We start from the raw sequence: 12,357 nt of genomic DNA, 5'->3' as shown, positions 1-12,357 counted from the left end.
GGGAGGGGGGGGGGGGGGACAAAATCACAAGAGACAAAAATAAATAAATAAATAAATTAAATAAAAGATTTGTTTTTCACATTATTTTCATGCCAATTAAGCACATTTTTAGCATATAATAAAAATTATTTTCATTATGTTTAATGAATTATTTCACAATGCAAGAAATAAATATAAAGCATTTTCCATACATTCATTTAAACGTGACATATCATGAAAATCGGACTTTTCCAGGTTTTAAGTTCCCAACAAATCCCCCAAAACAACAGCGCATCAACATCCAGCATCCAGATCTAAAGTATCTGCAGTAAAGTAGACCTTTACAACACTTATATCTCTTTTTGGACTAAGCAATCTTAAAGGTGACATATGAAAATCTGACTTTTCCAGGTTTTAAGTGCTATAATCAGGTCCCCGGTGCATCTACCAACCAAGGAAACGTGAAAAAGATTAACCCAGTAACTTTGTTTTGGGAAGTCTTTCTCTGCAAGCGTCTGAGAAAACGAGCGTCTGATTTCGCTCCCTTGGTGACGTGGCAAAGGGATCTCATTATAATATTACCGCCCCTTAATCTGTAAGCTTACACCCACGGCGCCGTCATTGTGTTTTCGCGAGCGACAACGGTGTGCCAGCTCTAATGCCATGGTGAAAGTTTGAGCAGAACATACTAACTGTGACTGGAGTAATGATGCTGAAAATTCAGCTTTGATCACAGAAATAAATTACATTTTATAGGATATTCACATAGAATACAGTTAATTTAAATTGTAATAATATTTAACAATTTTACTGTTTTTTTTAATCAAATAAATGCAGCCTTGGTGAGCAGAAGACACTTCTTTTAATAAAATCACTGCATTACAGCAAAGCCTGGGAGAATGAAGCTGATGCAACAGCCAAGAGATGACCAGCACACACACACTTCACAGGCCAACACAGGAACTTATCAACACAGTGTTACTTATACCATATCTTTTGTTTAGATCCTCAGAATAAAAAAAGAGAAATTATATGTTTTGTTGCATTAAAAAACTACTTTTTAGTCTCAATTTCCTTATAACACCTTTTTTTTTATTTAAATCACCATAAGGGCAGTAAAACAAATGCTACAGTACCACATGTTAAATATTATAACAAATACACTATGTTCAGATGTTTAGGGTTGGTAAGGATTTTTAAATGTTTTTGAGGGAAGTCTCTTTTGCTTATCAAGGCTGCATTTATTTCTCCAAAAATACTGTAAAAACAGGAATATTGTGAAATATTTTTACCATTTAAAATAACGGTAATATATTGTAGTTTTCTACGGTAATATATTGTAAAATGTAATTTATTGCTGTGATGCGCAGCTGAATTTTCAGCATCATTACTCCAGTCTTCAGTGTCACATGATCCTTCAGAAATCATTCTAATATGCTGATTTGCTGTTTAAAAACATTTCTGATTATTATCAATGTTAAAAACAGTCATGCTGCTTCATATTTCTGTGATACATTTTATTTTTCTGGATTCTTTGATAAAAAGAAAGTAAAAAAAAAACAGCATTTATTTGAAATAGAAATCTTTTATATCATTATAAATGTATTTACAGTCACTTTCGATTTAAGGCAGAATAGAAGTAGTAATTTTTTTAAAAACAAAACTTTTGAACAGTAGTGTATGACATAATATGAATTGCTGGTAGCACTTTATTTTACAGTCCTGCTACTCATGTACATACTATGTACTTATTATACTAATTACAATAACTAGGTAATAACTAGGTACTAACCCTGAACCTAGCCCTAAAGCTAACCCTACCACATGTAGTTACCTTATATTACCCGTACTTTCTTATGTAGGTGCACTGTAAGTACATGTAAGTGCACATACTGTAAAATAAAGTGCAACCAAATTTCTTAATCTATGATCTGAATATTCTGTTTTCTTTGAGTATTTAAAAACATTTCATAATTATGCTATTATACTGTAGAATTGGAATGAACAGACTCAGTTACATCATCATCTCTCTCTCTCTCTCTCTCTCTCTGTCTGTGTGTGAATGGTGGATGTCCAGAACTGCCTGAAGTTAGACCTTCTTGTCACTCCACCATATGCCTCAGCCAGTCGGCATATGTCTGACCAACCCATTTACCAAACACACACACACACACGCTGCCAGAGACCTGCTGCTTTAAACATTTCATGCTGCATGTCCATTCAAACCACTTCAAATTAATTGTTCACCACCCAAAAATCTGTACGCTGATATTTAAAAAAAAACTGTTATACAGCTTATGCCATAAAATCACAGTTACTACATATGTCAAGCTACAAGAAAGACAAAAACATACGTATATAAAATACATATTCAAGCTTACTCAACTACAGTCAAATCACATTGTTATATATTATGTAAACGAAAACTTTTATTTTGGATGTGATTAATTGCGATTAATCGTTTGACAGCACTAATATATTGCATCAATAAAAAAGTACATTATGTTTTCAGTCCTTTTCAACCAGTTCACAGAAAAAGGTCAGAATTGATGTTGTAATGTTCTATAAACTGAAAAAAAAACTGATGAAGGAATTACTTTCCAACAACTTTTACTCACAATTTTACAAATAATTAGAAAGAAAGAGCAAGCAACTCCCTGAATTAAACATGACATTTTAAAGTAGAAAGACTAAAATTGTATTTTCCTGTAAAATGTACACAAATAATCTTTATTTTATATACTAACTTTTACAAAATTTTAAAGTGCACATAAGATAAACTAAAGCAAGTTTCAAAACAATATTTTTAATGCAAGTTTTGCATCAGCAATTTTCTGAAAGAACTCATAAAGACCCCAAAATAATGCAGACAGGAACAGATCACTTAGTTGCAGTGTGTGTGTGTGTCTGTGTGTGTGTGTGTGTGTGTTCTGGACTAAACTGGGTTCTGCTGGCAGATGGATTTAACTCCCTGAGAGCCTAACCAGCTACAAATAGCACCAGTCTTACACACACACACACACACACACACACAAACACTTGTCATTGCATAGACAGACACAAATCACTCTCTGGATTTATCACTTTGACACACACACACACGCGTCTCTCTCGATCGTGAGAGCTACTCAGTGTTAAGGAGGATAAAATTAGCACTAAAAAGCTGATGAAGTTTACAGCCAAGAACACATTGCTTGACAAACAGGTGGGAAAAAGAGAGCAAAAGAGGACATTCTCCTGTCCAAATTTTCTCATGATGCTCTGGGGCTGGCACACTCACAGAGAGCCCTGCTGAGAAACGGCCAATCAGAGGGAAGATCCGCCCCCAGGAGCCGTCGAAGCACATCACATCTCACGACCAGAGAAAGTGGCACCACACTCGACACTGACCCGTGTGTGTGTGTGTGTGTGTGCGTGTGCTGATATGGAGTATTGAACTTATAATACACTCTAAAAAATGCTGGGTTAAATATAACCCAGCGCTGGGTAAAATAGGGACAAACCCAGCAATTTGGTTGTTTTGACCCAGCGGTTGGGTTACATGTTTAACCCAACCTTCTGGGTAGTAACCCATCCGCTGGGTCAAAACAACCAAATTGCTGGGTTTGACCCTATTTTACCCAGCGCTGGGTTATATTTAACCCAGCATTTTTTAGAGTGTACAATTATGAGTTTATTGTGGTCACCAGTAATTAAATACACAATTTTCTAAAACACTTACATTTTTACTGCTGTGAAGGGACTTATAGTCAATTATTATGACTTAGCATTAGCATAACATTGTTATAATAATATTTATAAATATAATATAATTATTTAATATAATATAATATATTTTACTTTATTTTATTAATTATTTCATTACTAAATTTACATTTTTAATTATTTCAACATTGTCACAGTAATGGAATTTATACATGTAAATTTTATTATTTTAATTATTTCATTAATTATTTTTCATTTTTATTATTTCAACATTGTCACAGTAAGTGGAATTTATACATGTACATTTTCAATAGATTGATCAGTTTCATATCTATCTATCTATCTATATAATATATATATATATATACAGTATATCTATCTATATCTATATTTATAGATTGATATATGACATTATCTTACGCTAAAAATGTTTTAATTATATAAATTAATGAATTTCATTACCATTTTACAGATGAGAGAAATTATATATTTATACATAAAATTATATAATTTAAAAGGATAGAAATTATAATAAACGGATCGCTATGATCACAAAACAGTTTTCTGAAAATGTTACAAAGCAAAAGCTCTTAATGATCCTAAAATTCTTTTTTTTTTTTTTCAAAATATAAATTTTCCCCTGTTGATTTTGAAATGTGACCTGGATGTGTTTCGGTGAGATTCCCGCTTGCAGACTGTGAGCTGTGTGACGCGTTTGTGTGTGTGTTCGTGTGGGTCTCTGTCAGTCACAGGGTGTTTAGCACTGATCTCTGTCTGTCATTACGACTCCGCGGGTGTGAAAAACTATCAGCCATTAGATCCGCTCGCTTCTGTCCTTCTCCATCTCTCCATCTCTCCATCTCTCTACAGGCTCCCCTCTACGTCAACTTTAACCCAACCTGTCTCTCTCTTTAACCCTGCTGAGTCTGCCTCTCTCAACTCCACACACACATTTCTGTGAATATCTAAATAATCTAATCTAAACTAATTATAGTTACTGCAGATGAACTCAAAAAAACTCAGCAAAAGAAAACTTTTGGATTTTTAGAATAAAACATGATGTACTTTGTGTATAAAATGTTTTCACAATTGAAGATAGTTAATGCTTTTGTTCAGTTTTGCAAAATTTTTGTCATTTCACACACACACACACACACACATACACACACACACACACACACACACACACACACAGAGGGAAACTTTAGAAACAGTCTCACCATACAGTAATATCTTTGGATATTATAATACCGAAGAATACTGAATAAAGAAAACAATAAATAATGCATGTAGAGGAGTCAGGAAAAATAAAAAAATAAAATAAAATAAATAAAATAAAATAAAATAGCAGATTATAGATAAAATGTCAACATTTTGTTTTGGCTAAAATAAACTATAATCGTCATTGAATAAATGTACAAGATTTAAACATTTAATTTGCCCCAGCAGACAAAGATAAGTCCGTTCCATTCTTAAGAGCCTCCAAAATTAATGTCACTGATTTAAAAAAAAAAAAACACTATAAATTTAATGCAATTTACAATAATATTTAATCAGAACTTTTGAATGGCTGAAAGATTTTTTTGCATCTACCAGCATCTAAACCCAAACACTGTCTCTTTAAAACCAAAACACAGCAAATCATATTGCATAAATTGTACAGAGTCGAGTGCTGTGGCTCAGGCAGGTGGGATTTCTCGTCTGTCTATGAAGTATCTGTCAGGTAGTAGTGGCGTACTGTGTGGTATTCCACAAAAATCACTTACAGCACTAAGAAGAGAGCAACATCTGAGCAATAAAATATTCAGACTTACACAGAGTCACACTTAGTCACTGAATGTTCAATGCATCCCAGAACAAAAGCTTCACTGCAAACACCACGCAAAAAGAACAACAAAATATGAAGGTGTGAAAAGAGAAAATGGATAAGCAGCAGAAAACACACATTAGAAGAGAAACAGAGAAATGAGAACTGGCTCAAAGACTAAACCTGAAATAGAGCAGAAATACTAGAGAGAGAGAGAGAGAGAGAGAGAGAGGGGAATAGTCTGGGAACAATAGTCTGCATGTGGGAGGACAAGAATCTTCTATTTTACATCTCCAGAAACAAACACAGCATAAGAGAAGAGCAGAGGCATGCTGAGTAAACCAGGAGCTGCTTAGTTAGAGGGGTTTTAGTCAAGCATCACTATTTTTATTTATCCTACTTGGGGTTAGTGATTTGAAAAAAACAAATAACCCCATCCTTTCCCATTTGAGTCATTGAATCATTCCCTAAATCATGCAGCTTGTTGTGGAAATGTGTACTTTACCCAACTTATCTGAGCAACTACATAGCAATGTGCTAAAAACACACCCTAACAACCACCTAGCAACGCTTTAACAAACCCTAGTAACTTCATAGCAATATGCCAAAACCACTTAATCACAAAGCAACCACCTACAACATATGACCACCCTACCAACTGCTTTGCAGAAAATCACTCAGAAAACATTCAGAAAATCTTAGCAATGCCTTAGCAACTTTCCAGAACACCCTAGCAACTGCACAGCACCATGCTGAAAAACACTCACCTAAACACCACAAAGCAACATCCTCACAACCACTCAGAATGATCTAACAATTAGCCTATATAGATGATTAAAATAAGAACAACACATTAACAACTGCATAGCAACGCCTTGGCAACCAACCACAACATTCTAGAATCTGTATAGTAAAATAAAACACTCACAATGCCCTAGCAACCACCCAATGCATCCTAGTGTTGCGATGCTGTTGCACAAGCAAGCATCATGCACCCTGGCAACCCTACAAACTACACAGCAACATTCAAAAAACATTCAGTGACACCTTAACAACTCACATATAACACCTTAGGACATTCTATTAGTGTTGCGATGCTGTTGCACAAGCAAGCATCATGCACCCTGGCAACCCTACAAACTACACAGCAACATTCAAAAAACATTCAGTGACACCTTAACAACTCAGAATAACACCTTAGGACATTCTAGAATCTGTATAGTAAAATAAAACACTCCTTAGCAACCACAAAGTAATACCTTAGCAACCACCCAGAACATTATTTCTATACTTCATAACGAAATTGTGAATGTTTTTTTCTCATGCAAAACTTTCCACCATGATGTTAGGATGCTGTGGGCGGTTGCCAGGGTGTTGCTATGCATTTGCTAGGGTGTTCAGGGTATATTGACATATAGTTGCTAGGACATTCTGGCTGGTTGTGAAGATGTTACTTTGTGGTTGTTTAGGTGAGTGTTTTTTTTACAGATGTTGCAATGCAGTTGCTAAGCTGTTGCTAAGACTTTTGAATTTTTTTGCATGTTGCTGTACAGTTTGTATGCGGCTGTGATGCTTGACTATACAACACTTGCTAGGTGTTATCTAACGTGTTTCTTTTTTAGCATTATACAGAATCTCCCAACTGACTGCTGCACATGACATTAATGACAGCAACAGTGTGAGACAGCGCTTCAACAGGTGTGTGTGTGTGTGTGTGTGTGAGATGCACTTGTTTACCCCTCCAGTACTTCACGTTCCATCCATCTTCCCTTTCTCTGTCCGTTTCATTTTAGGAAAGTGTGATGCTGAGCTCTAGATCACCATGGAGACCCTGACTCTCCATTTTTACAATTTAAAAAAAAACTTTGTTTTCTTTATTTTTATACCAGTTTTACAAATGAGGACGTCCCCAAAGGGAGGTTTTTGGAGATTTTGGGTACAAATTTGTCCCCAAAATATTGTTAAGTAGGTACACACACACACACACACATACACACACACAACAGTTTTAATGAAAACTGACATCTTCACAGTTTCGTGGGTAAAAACAGAAGCGCTGATGTTTGGTTGGTATTGAAAATTCTGAGCTAAGATTAAATTTAGTTTCACAAAAACTGTTGTGACAAATACTTCAAAAATAGACAGAGAGAATGCAAGCCGTGGCAAAACTAGAAGAAAAGCATCACTATTACTAATGCTTATAGTTAGAACTAGTATTGTGATCAAGTGTGCTAAAGTTCAGAGGGAGTGATTTAGCCATATTTAATAGACCAGAAAATCACAGATCAATTTGGTACATGATACTTCATGAATGCACCCTTCACTAAACAAGTTATACTTTGCATTAAGAAAATCAAGTCCATTCATATTTTTTGCATTGTGCCATCATTGTCATGAGATTTAAGCACATAAAATCTGATTGCATTATTGTAATGCAAAAAATATATATATTTGTATGTAAAATATTACTAATATAAACATAAACATATATTAAAATGTAATTTAAATTGTTGCATGTTTATACATTGCAAATGTATTTGTTGTGCTGCCTTTAATTTATGCTGATTTTATAATTAAATAAAATTATTGCACTATAATACTCTTTACTATGATGCAGTAAAAATATTTAAATTGTAAAATATATATACAGTACATCATAATGAATTTGATAATGAATTTGTTGTACTGCTGTTAATTTATGCTGTTTTTTATAATTATAAATGTACTATAATACTCGTTACTGTAATACAGTGAAATAATATTTAAATTGTAAAACATTTATGACTTGTGATAATTTGATGTTCTGATTTTAATTTATGCTGACTTTATAATAAATTTTTTTTTACTATAATACTCTTTATTATAATACAGTAAAACATAAAATTATAAAATTTAATTAAATAAAAAAATAAATTGTAAAATATTTATATATTATGATCATATTTGTTGTACAAATCTAATGAGAATTTAATAAGAATTCCTAAAAGACTTGAAAGTCAAACCCCCAGATGCATTACAGTAATGAGGATTTGGTAACAAAATGTGCTCAAATATCATAAAATTGTCACGAGTGCTGCTGGAGAAGATCAGACACTCACTGAAACAGCATTCACACACACAAGCGAATAAAAAAGCGTTTCATAGAGGAAGATGGAGAAAGTTAGTGAGCCTCTGTGTGTGTGTGTGTGTGTGTGTGTGTGTGTGTGTGTATCCGTATGACCACAGCAGAGCATCAAGTGACAAAACATTGGAACGCTTGTGCCGTGGGAGGGAGAAAAAGAGCGGGAGGGGTGAGAGAGAACCAGAGAGATGAGAAAAGTGCAGCACTGATAGATCTGATGGCAGATGAAGATGAAGCCAGCAGGTGCATGAGAGAATATTCCTCTCTCGTTTTGGGAAGAAAAGATCTGAGTGTGTAGAGAAAGAAAAGAGGACAGTGGAGTGGAGGAGAGAAGCAGGAGGACATGCACGCCATCAAACTCAAGTGTTTCTTCATGACTTTCTGTCCATCACCAGCTCACTGATGCTTTGATTCAGTCAGAACTCACTGTTCGTTCACTAGAGAGACTCTCTGAGCGTTTGGGGCCGTTTCTCGTCTTCTGATCTGGAATATACGTGCTTTTACAAGTGGAAGAATGAAAAAACAGGTGGAACGTAGGATATGAATCTGAGATGGACAATGTGTGTGTGTGAGGTCGAGATGGCAGAGCTCTGGATCCCCATCAAAACATTGGAACGCTTGTGCCGTGGGAGGGAGAAAAAGAGCGGGAGGGGTGAGAGAGAACCAGAGAGATGAGAAAAGTGCAGCACTGATAGATCTGATGGCAGATGAAGATGAAGCCAGCAGGTGCATGAGAGAATATTCCTCTCTCGTTTTGGGAAGAAAAGATCTGAGTGTGTAGAGAAAGAAAAGAGGACAGTGGAGTGGAGGAGAGAAGCAGGAGGACATGCACGCCATCAAACTCAAGTGTTTCTTCATGACTTTCTGTCCATCACCAGCTCACTGATGCTTTGATTCAGTCAGAACTCACTGTTCGTTCACTAGAGAGACTCTCTGAGCGTTTGGGGCCGTTTCTCGTCTTCTGATCTGGAATATACGTGCTTTTACAAGTGGAAGAATGAAAAAACAGGTGGAACGTAGGATATGAATCTGAGATGGACAATGTGTGTGAGGGAGGTCGAGATGGCAGAGCTCTGGATCCCCATCACGAGCTGCACAAGCGCTCATCAAATGCTCCAGTTTGGATAACGCACCACAACGCCACAGCACACTTGCCCTGTCTTTGTGCACGCACACACACACACACACACACACACTTTCAGAGGGCGAGGACCCCTTACAAAACGCAAGGTAAGCAACATCCCTCTGAACTTTACCACTGTTTTCAAATGTGTTGCTATTTAATATTATACTTTTATTATTACATATTACATCATTGCTGTCAAAGCAAATTAAGACAAAGCTCTAAAAATAAATAGAGAAAGTTTGTAAAGGGTTAATCGTAATGCCTGCACAGCAGCTGGGGCCCGTGAGTTTATTATTGCATCAAATATGGCAGGTCTAAACATAAGTATGAAACTAAAAATAGTATTGTAAAAATTTTAGGAACAATAAACATAGGGACTCAGTATGAAAAAATCTGATATTTTTATTTGATCATTTTATAATTATTAAGATTTTCGTTTTTTTGTTAAATAAAAAGACAATATATTAAATCATATACAATATTTATATTAAATAAAATACAAAATAAATATAATTAAGAGTTATTTTAACTCCCGATGCATAAATGTTTTAATGTGTGCTGGGAATAATCAGTCACTGCACTTCATAAGAACATCGTTAACTGACCTGATTATGATGACCTGATATTGAGCAGAAAGTTATGCATACTAAGTATGCTTTTCAGAGCGTGCTGTAAGTAAAAATAAGCCGTACTGCCATTCTGTAGTGCAAGAATGAACCCAATGAAGCTTTCACGCGTGTGTCTTTATCTCCGAAGAGTCCCACTTTTATTATCTCCCTGACATTTAGAGATGCCAAAAGTGCCATCATAACATAACGCACAAACACATAATAAACAAGCACATAATACACAGACTCCAGACAAACCAAAATGCTAAAACTTTCTGCATTTACTTATGAATCATTTTCCCAAACGAGGATGTCCCTAAGTGTCCCCAAAGGGAAGTTTTGTCCGATTTTGCTCACTTCTGAGGACAATTTTGTCTCCCGCACTCACACACGCTTCTGTTCAGGAACTACTTCAGCAGAAACACTGTGCAGATGAAAGTGTGTGTGTGTGTGTGTGTGTGTGTGTGTGTGTGTTTGAGTGCGTGACAGTCATGTTCATCTTGCTGAAGAGGTCAGAGCTCCCCTGACCCCTGGTGGCGCCGGACTGCTCAAACTCATCAGCTATTTTATAGTGATCTACAAAGGTTTAAATGCTAAAGAGTCATCACTGTCAGACCAACAAAACAATGTTAACAAATACAGAACACATTCAATCCACATGCATATGAATAATTCAAGCAGACGTGTAGAAATGCATCACTGATCACTTTCACATGGACACAAGCAATCCGACCACAGGCTTTACTTTATCTAATGCTCTTACAGCAGATTTTTTTTATTTGTATTTATTTATTTTTTGTGCAAATGTCTAGTACCTGCATGTATCTGTCCATTAATTGGTATTAGTTTGTTTTTTGTCTGTGCATAATTACAAAAATGCTAATAATACAATAATAAAATAGTAGAGTGGCACTTTTGATAATATTTTGATAATACTATAGTATATAAGATGTATATAAAATGCATATAAGTGACATTTCCAATAATAATTGTATGCAATAACTACTGTATGTATTCTGTATAAAATCAGATAAAAAAATGTAAGTTCTAATATGAATATGCATGAAAACGCTTTTTAACAATATAGACTGGAATATTAAGTTTGAATTTCTGAGTATAATTAAATTGAGCTCTATGACATTTGAATGTACATTATCTAATGATCTGTCAAGCATTGCATAATGCAATGTTTTTTTTTTTCATGCAATCAGTAAAACATAAAGTGTTACCAATATTGCTGAACTTCTTGGCACAGAAACTGCAGAAAACAGCAGGTAATGTGACAAAAAGATCAGCGTTAAATACTGCAGAAAACTAGGCCGCAAGCAGCGCACATGGAGTCATTAATCATCATATGCTTCATATCATAGAACAGCTCTGTTAAGATGTCAAAGGATGTTACAAGAACACTGTTGCATTTAACTGAAGTCAAATACTGAAGTTCTGGTGAGTTCACTGTCAAACCAAATCAACATATGCAAGGTCAACGTTTGCTTTAGGAAAATGTCTGTAATTCTGATCTGACAGTAATTCATCTCATCTACAGTTTCTGAACAGAATCTCACCTGCCGTCTCGAAGGTTCTGCAGAGTCAGATGATGATAAAAAAGCAATTCAATACTGCAAATGATTAAATAATTCATTGCGCACACAGTAACCTGATTAAGAGCCGGCAGAGAGAAAACCATCGGTTTTATCTGTCATGACTAGAAACACTGTCAACATTACAGCATTACACTACACTGTTGACCTTATGTAGTCTAGTTTTTTTCAATCATATTAAATATTTTTTATGGACTTGACATAACTGTAAAATATTATTTTTCATAGTTGTGAATAAAACTAGAAAATACTATTTCAGTCTTTCTATTCTTCAAAATGTAGTTTAATTCAAGGTATTACTTTCCATTTCTTTTTAATTATTTGTGAAATTTACTAGCAATTTCTGAATGAAAACTGTTTCTACACTATTTGTCAGTGTACATTAATGTCAGTTAATATAAGTAATCATA

This window comes from Sinocyclocheilus rhinocerous, unplaced genomic scaffold (assembly GCF_001515625.1).
Source record: "Sinocyclocheilus rhinocerous isolate Xijiao unplaced genomic scaffold, SAMN03320098_v1.1 scaffold2116, whole genome shotgun sequence".
NCBI lineage: Eukaryota > Metazoa > Chordata > Actinopteri > Cypriniformes > Cyprinidae > Sinocyclocheilus > Sinocyclocheilus rhinocerous.
Note: the sequence above shows the minus strand (reverse complement) of the source record.